Source organism: Triticum aestivum, chromosome 7A (assembly GCF_018294505.1).
Source record: "Triticum aestivum cultivar Chinese Spring chromosome 7A, IWGSC CS RefSeq v2.1, whole genome shotgun sequence".
In the NCBI taxonomy this organism is placed as follows: Eukaryota; Viridiplantae; Streptophyta; class Magnoliopsida; order Poales; family Poaceae; genus Triticum; species Triticum aestivum.
In genome coordinates, this window is record NC_057812.1 from 13660556 (window position 1) to 13669398 (window position 8843).

Genomic DNA, 8843 nt, shown 5'->3' on the forward strand with positions numbered 1-8843 from the left:
CATATCCGAGGACATATATATGACCTCATCCACACCGATAAAGGGTTCAGCTTTTATCACGATAGGTAATGGAAATATATCCGATGATTTGCCTCCAGACCTGGTGCATTTCTTTTCTGCTAAGCCATGGACTTACGTTGAACTAAATTTGAGCAATGGTTGCAGGTGTGACATAACATACATCCTCCTGGAGATGGACCGCATTCTGAGGCCTGAAGGCACAGTGCTGTTCAGGGACACCATAGAGATGCTAGTGAAGATACAAGCCATCACAGATTGCATGAGGTGGAAGAGCCAAATCATGGCAATAGACGTCGCCTTCCCTGTGTCATTCTACGCCATCTGCGAAAATCTATAACTGAAATCCTCTCGGCCTTTCTGTTGAGTCTTCATCGCTGATTCTCTCTTAGCTTCAGGATATATCTGTATATATTTTTTGGAAATGGAGGCGTGCCCCCGGCCTCTGCATCATAATGATGCATGCAGCCATCTTATTAAACGTTTTCTTCAGGATATATCTGTATATAGTAGGTAATATGAACTATGTGATGGGTAGGAATTTGCTGTATCATCATCGGTTTAATCTTGTGGTCTCTGACTCAGTTAGCTGCTTTGTATGGTTGTGAGTTGCGACACGATGCAACGGTATGGTATTCAGTCAACTGTTTCTAGAGGATAGCTTTGGTAATACATTAGTATGAGAAAACAAGCCAAAAAGGGATGTGCATCTTCCTAAATAATTCACTATGTTCAGGTCTGAACAATATTCAACTGAAGAAAGGGAAAGACGGAACAAGCCGTCTCAGGGCCCAGCAGTCCCTCGTACTGATCATCTCTAATGTCGTGCGGTTAGTCTGACCTCGCACATCTGCTCTAGTTTGTGGAGATGGTACAACTTGATGTGCTTCAACTTCACAAATGTGACATCAGATGCTATATTTTTAATGGCCCTATTGTTGTCCAATGAAAAAATATGTTTGACATTACCGCAATATGCAATCTGTATGGTCTCCAAGTTTGGCAAGTTGAACGAAATGGGGAGGACGAACACCAGTCAAGGACAGTTGTGCAAGTATATGTGTTGTAGGTCTTGAAAGTGGCGATGGCAATATGAATTGAATCCACCCCAGATGCAACAGGTCATCGGGAGACCAGATGCAGAAAATATCCTTATTGAATCAAAGCTCCAACCTCTAGACCTAGGGAAGGGAATGTGCAGCTTAGGGTCCACTATGAAAACATCTAAGGATTCAGTTACCCGAAGCTTGTGAAGGTTCTGTAGCTTTTTCCATGCATAACTTATAGTTCTCCATGAGACACCGTTGGCTCTATTATCTCTGCTAGCGTGACAAAATATATGAAACATATGTCCAGCACCAGTAGGTTTAGGAAACATGGCCCTCCACCTTGCTCCTCCCCTGTGTTTGTCCAATAGTCAAGCCAAAGGTATCTTAGGTTGTGGCAACATCGGAAAGGAGGGGAGGTAAAATCAAAGCTACACTTGTAGAGTTTTAACACGCGGAGGTTGCTGGCTAGCTGAAACATATCATTTGGTAGTTGTAGCTGACCATTTCCCTCAAATGTGAGGAAATAGGATGATGTATCCACATGAATAGTTGAGATATCTTTTGCTCCTGGTTGGTTAGTGCAGACTGAAACCCATCTTCCATACCATTCTCTATGTCCATCCGGATAGGCCAGTGATAGGCGCCGGTGCGCCGGCCCAATTTTGGGCCGGTCGCAGCGCACCCGTCCGATTCATTCATTAACAGCCGTCAGATCTGTCGCCCCCTCCCCCACTCTCAAAAAAAAAAAAATTGACGCCCCCTGCAGTCGTCTTCCCCCCGTTCCCCATGCTTCCGCACGCAGAGCATCGCCCCCTCCCCTCCCCTCGACTTGTCGCCGTCGGGGCCGTGGCCGACGAGCTCCGGCGGGGTCCCCACCTGTGGCCGTCGGGATTGCATCATGACCGCCAGTGGGGCCCTCAGCGCGCGGTCAACGACGGATTGCAGCCCTCCTGACTGGTTTCAGCTCGCGGTTCGCCATGGTTGCAGCATGCCCCGACGTCACCGCCGCTGGCTTGCCGCGGCCGTTGGTTTGCATCTTGGTGTCCAACAACAAAAATTATGAAAAACAAACAAAATCCTCGAGTGGTCGGTTGAAGCAAAATATTACTAGGTTCCAGCAAAAAGAAGCTCCAGTTCCAGCAAAATAAATTTGATAGGAAAAAAAGCTTCAGTGGTTGTAGCAAAAGAAATACTAGCTTCCAGCAAAAATATGAGCCAGTTCCAGCAAAAACAAATTTAGCAAGAAAGAGCTCCAAGGTTGATTGTAGCAAAAAAACAAGCTAGTTCCAGCAAAATAATATGCCGGTTCCAGCAAAAACACCTTGGAGGCAACCGACGGCTCAACGGTTCCGGCACCGGCGAACCCGCGGGGCGCAGCTTCGCCCCGCTGGATGCAGCTTGGCCAGACGATGGTTGCAGCTCCGCCACTGGTGGCTGCAGCTCCCATAGCAGTCGGTTGTAGCTTGCCCCGTCGATGCGGCGTCGTCGAATGCAACTCAACCCACCATCGGTTGCAGCTCTGCCAACTAGGGGTTGTAGCTTCCCGTCGCCGCAGTTGCAACTCCACCAGGCCAGCTTCTGCTCGCATATCGGTGGTCGTCGTCGCCGGCACCGGTGGTGGTCTCGCAGCACTTCGGTGGTCAGCTGAAGAAGGCGATGGGAGAGAGGATGCGAGAGAAAAAATGATGCCGCGTGCTGGGGAAAAGGAGTGGCTGAGAGCACCTCGGGTGAAAGAGATAAGATGGATGGAGCAAAGAGCGGTGCGTGGGTCCCATGCTACAGGAGCGAACAGAGGCGCTGGATTTTTCTTCTAATCACACGACGCGCGCGAGACCGGCCAAAGATTCGGCCGGCGCGCCGGTGTTAAACATTACCCATCCGGATAGCACAACATTTGTATCACTCCATGCAATGCACTGCCGACCACAAAGCCTCTATCACCCTGAAGGATGCCATCACCTATCCAGTAGTTGCAAGCATGAGTATCTCAAACATAGTCAACACTGATAGATTTTCCATGTAGCTGCTCTGTGAGGAACAATGACTACAAGAAGCAATCCAGAACTATTTCTGGGTTGATGTCATCCATGGTGGCGTAACCAACCACGTCGGCAGCTTCTCTGTGCAATGATCGATACAGTAGTTGACTCACATCTTTCTCAAACCAGTAATTCAAAATAATTGTTCTGAAACAAGAAGAGTTGGACTTAACTTGTCTTCTCTCTGTAAGACCTGAAACCCTCCATAACCGCTCCATAACAGTTTTCCGGAAGCATAGGGTCCAAATTCACGATTAGGAATACCACACCCTGCCAGATCAATGTCTTCTTCTCCCCCATAATGAAAAATCTTCAGAAATCTTTCATTTCCTAGAGAAGCATTGATCTCACCTGCGATGCTTGGTATCTCTACTCTGGAGCTGACGTCTATCACTCTAAAATCATCATCTTTATCTTGCTTATCAAACACGGGCAATAAATGAAATGATTTAGCTCTGTAATCTGTTTCTAATGTGAGGAGACCAAGCAACACACCGGGGAGTCATCGAAATCGGTGTGGTGGGAATGAACATTTGTTAGATATGAATTCTACGGTACATATAGTGTTAATATTTTCGGTAGGAACTCCCTCCGTCCCAAAATAAGTGTCACCGATATAGTACACCTTTGTACAGGAGTGCATCTTATACATGAATGAATTGGGACGATGAATGACGCAATGTTGAATGTAAGGTCAGTTGAGTAACCTGTAGATGCTCAAAGGAATTATTCTTCTTTTAGATAATATAATACTAGTAGATAAATATTCCGTCAAAAGGGTAACTAAATATTTTTCCACGTTCAATGCAAGTGTTCTATATACAAAAAACAAACCAAATTCCATTGCTTGTCCAATGAGAAGTGAATGTAGTTGGCATTAAGCAAGACATTCACACTTGCACCAAAATGCCTTATGTTGATTGAGATTTGTGAGACACATTAGTTTCACTTAGAAGACAACTTATTGCTAATTAGCTGGTTCTATTACTTCCGATAAACATCATTTTTCTTTCTTTTGTGCAGCTAAAACTAATCTTGGATTCTTGGTCTTAACATGGAACTCCTATTTTTGTGTATTTATTGATTTGTGAAATTCTTGTTCTTCTGAATTTTCTTCTGTTTTCCCGACTCCTTTTGATGAAGTGAGTGGTAGCATGCCCACTCTGAATTCTACTATCTGATTTGTGGCTTGCGGAAAGTACACAAGAAAAGGATTTTAACACTAACAACTCAGAGCCAATTATCGAGGAGCCAGCAAGTCCAGCACAGGAAGAACATCCAGAAATTTTGCAAAATAATATTGAAGATTATGATCCGATCATAATCTGCAATATCATTTTCCTAAGCTTCTGAATGTTATTTCTGTGCTGGACTGGTTAGCTCCTCGATAATTGGGTCTGACTTGTTAGCGCTAAAATCCATTCACTGTGTACTTTCACCAAGCTTTTCTCATGAGGTGCAGAAAGTGCAAGCCATGCACTTCACTAAAAGGAATCAAGAAAACAAAAAAAATCGGAAGGACAAGAAAATTCACAAAGCAATAATAATTAATAAGTACACAAAAGTAAGAGCGCCCATTTAAGACCAAGAATCCAAGATAAGTTTTGGCTGCACAAAGGAAAATAAAAATGATATGTGCATCGAAACTAGAAAAGCCATTGGATTATCAGCAGATTATAGTTTGACTGAAAATAATATGTGTTTCACAAATTTCAACCAAACCAGCTTGGTGCAAGGACTAAATATAATTTTTGAATGCCTTACGAAGGCACTTGCGTAATGCCTACATTCATTTCACATTGGATAGGCATTGTAATTTGGTTTCTTTTGGTACAAAAGACATGGATTGATTGAGGAATATTTATTTATCCTTTCCAGGGAATATTTATGTACTAGTTCGTAAAGAGAACAAATTCATCTCTAGATCCTATGAATATTGTTAAATCTGCTATATACTTTAGTTATTATTTGTACATGATGATTTATAGAGATTGCAATTTACCTGGAAAGAATAACATATCATTTGCTAGTAAAAGAACAATCTCACAAATTTAAAATTATATTACTACACTCACAGTTTTTGCTGATCAAGTTTACACCTATGAGGCCAAAGGTAAAGCGAAAAGATGAAACTGCCAGCTTAATATTGGTAGGGAAGTACTTCAGAACAGTGCATTAATAATGTTGTGGTAATAGCTTTACACATGTTACAATCACATAAGGAAATTAATAAGCATCTACCGAGGAGGATGGAGTTAGAACCCAGATTCTTGGAACTACATATGATGAAGAAAAGAAGTTTGAGAGGAATATCAGCTCCATACAGCATCTCTAGCGCTAAAATAAGAAGATATAGTGCGAGATCATGACAGATTTAACACGCCACTGAAAATATGTAGAAAGGTGTGAGAGATGATATAATAAAGAGAAAGTAACAAATAGTGTAATAAAATGAATTAGTGCCTTATGTCTACAATACTATAAATAAGACAACTATGCCATGCAGACCTCTGCTTGATAGTGGATAGAGGCCATTAATCATCAGTATGCTTATACCAAAGTAAAGTATTTATCCAGTAGCTAAATCCATTGTCGCGAAGTATGAACAACTCTCAATTTAGGCATATCTTTATTCTAATAGAAGAAAACTGAAATGGGACAGTAACAAATGTATTATAATTCCGATAACCAAAATTATCAGATGTCATGACTCCACCATTATACTCACTGGCTGAACAAATATGTATAGCCAAAGGTCAATAAATGTACCGGAAACATTACCAACCTCAGTTTTGTTCCGTGCAATGCATACATGTGATGGGCTCAAAAACAGTAGGCAGTTAAGAAAACCCAGCTGGTCCAGAAATGAGCATGGAATAAGATCTTATCTCAGAGTCTAATCACTCTCTACTTCATACAGGAAGAATTAGTATGTCTTCATGAGCCAAAGCAAACAACTGAAAGAAACAACTTTTTCATGGTTTGAGTGCAAGAATCAGCTTACATATCACAATATTAAGATCATGACAAAGAATCCCCTCATACCATCTTACAGAATTGCAGTCAATTGTCATTATGTGCTACAGCCATGAAACAGAAATGATGATAAAAAAAGATTAAAAGAGAGAGAAACTAAGGAAGAAATCACTCTTAAAGACAAGAGTAAATCACAAGACCCTCACAGCCTCATGACTTCAATCCTGTGGTTAGACGTACAGAATTATCAGTACAATTCCAAAATCTGGAGACAGAACGGCATTCCCAAACTATGGGCTTATTAAGTCAATGGGCAGATTAGACACATAGGATTAGTGCAAAACAAACAGACATGTGGTAATAGATTAGTAACCAGAAAAGAGGCAACTAAAACCAACATAGGATAAGTAAAGGAACATATATCAATATTAGCTGGAGATCTTGTTTTATGTTTCATGCAAAGTGAACAAAGAAAAAACAGCAACGGAAAACAGTACCATCTGATGTAGTAACTTTGACTTGATGGCAACAAATCTGCAAATTAGGAACAAATACCCTATTCAACAACAGCAGCAGCATACAAAGCACACAGGCATTAAGCATACAGCAGCAGCGGTGGCATACAAATTAAGCTACACATAATCAAATTTACAGCTGCAGGCGGCACATAAAGCTACAAATAATCAAATTTACAGCAGCAGCAGCAGCAGCATACAAATTTCAATCTACATCAGCAGCAGCACATCATTTGCCGTGGAGGGAGGAGAGGAGTAGCAACATCAAGCAGTGTAGGGAGCAATTGGTAGGGAGGAGCAACAGCACACCTTGCTTCTTGGGGACGCATGGACAGAGGAGGAGCAGGAGACAGCAGCAACGAGAGTAGGGGAGACGACGGAGATGGCTCCCTCTGTCCATGGCCTCCCATGCGGAGGAGGCAACGACATGGACGATGGGAGCGACCCGTCCTTCCAAATCTGACGAGCCCTGCTCTTTCTCTCTCCCATGACGCACGACTCGACGGGAAAGCAGCAGCGCAACAGGCAGGCGGGGAGGAGGTAGAGGGGAGGGGTGGCGCCGAGAGGGACGGTAGATGCGTCGGCGTAGAAGAGGGGCTTATGGTTAGGGTTAGGGGAGAGAGAAAAATTAAGGTTAGGGTTAGGGGTTCTAAATCTATTTATCGGTACCCATTTCCTGAGGCGTGCATGACCAAACTGCCCCTTGTGGGGACATGGATATTACCAAGGAATGCAATTGAAAATTCATCTCAGGGCCTAGAACGACCGGCTGGAGATCCAACGTCCTAGATGACCCAAGCCCGAGATCGGACTGACAGTATCGCAGAAGAAATCTGATCAGATGGCCATGAGTCTCTGAGCTCTATGAGAGTTTCATCCCCTCCGGCTCCGGGTCTTTACCCCTGAGATACACAAAAAATCTGCTTCACATGTCCTCGCTTGATACACTTGTTATCGAAAAAGGCTTTCGCCCCGCTTTATATATAAAATAAAGATCAACATCACACGGTATAACGCACGCCACCACCACACACACAACCAAGGCAAGATACATAGGCGCCGACCACAGGACCACGACGCCTAGCACTACCACCATGAAGAGATGTAGCCGCATACGACGAACCGTGGACTCCAAGGTGGCGCCTTCAGGAAGGAAACGACACCAGAGCGCCGCCACCGCCCGATGCGAGGATCGGAGTTTCCCCTGGAGCCGCACGACGGGCCGTGAGAGCCGCGACGACGCCTTCAAGAAGGGAACGAGCTTCACTGCCGCCGGTCCGTCCGAAGATAGAACAGGTTTTCACCCCGGCAAACACTCACCACCACCGAACGCCAAACCCCGGCTACCATGCCGCCCACACGGCCATGGCCACCGGGCAGCACCAAGCCACGGTCTCTGCCCAAGAGCACCGCGCTACCGCCACCAGGGCCGCCGCCCCGGCATCCAAGATCTTGACATTGATACGTCTCCAACGTATCTATAATTTTTGATTGCTCCATGCTATATTATCTACTGTTTTAGACATTATTGGGCTTTATTATCCACTTTTATATTATTTTTGGGACTAACCTATTAACCGGAGGCCCAGCCCAGAATTGCTGTTTTTTGCCTGTTTTAGGGTTTCGAAGAAAAGGAATATCAAACGGAGTCCAAACGGAATGAAACCTTCGGAAACGTGATTTTCTCATCAGATAAAATCCAGGAGATTTGGACCCTCTGTCAAGAAAGCCACGAGGCGGTCACGAGGGTGGAGGGCGCGCCCCCTGCCTCGTGGGCCCCTCAAAGCTCCACCGACGTACTTCTTCCTCCTATATATATCCACGTACCCCCAAACGATCGGGGACGGAGCCAAAAACCTAATTCCACCGCCGCAACTTTTTGTATCCACGAGATCCCATCTTTGGGCCTGTTCCGGAGCTCCGCCGGAGGGGGCATCGCTCACGGAGGGCTTCTACATCATCATCCAAGCCCCTCCGATGAAGTGTGAGTAGTTTACTTCAGACCTACAGGTCCATAGTTAGTAGCTAGATGGCTTCTTCTCTCTTTTTGGATCTCAATACAATGTTCTCCCCCTCTCTCGTGGAGATCTATTCGATGTAATCTTGTTTTTGCGGTGTGTTTGTTGAGACTGATGAATTGTGGGTTTATGATCAAGTCTATCTATGAATAATATTTGAATCTTCTCTGAATTCTTTTATGTATGATTGGTTATCTTTGCAAGTCTCTTCGAATTATCAGTTTGGTT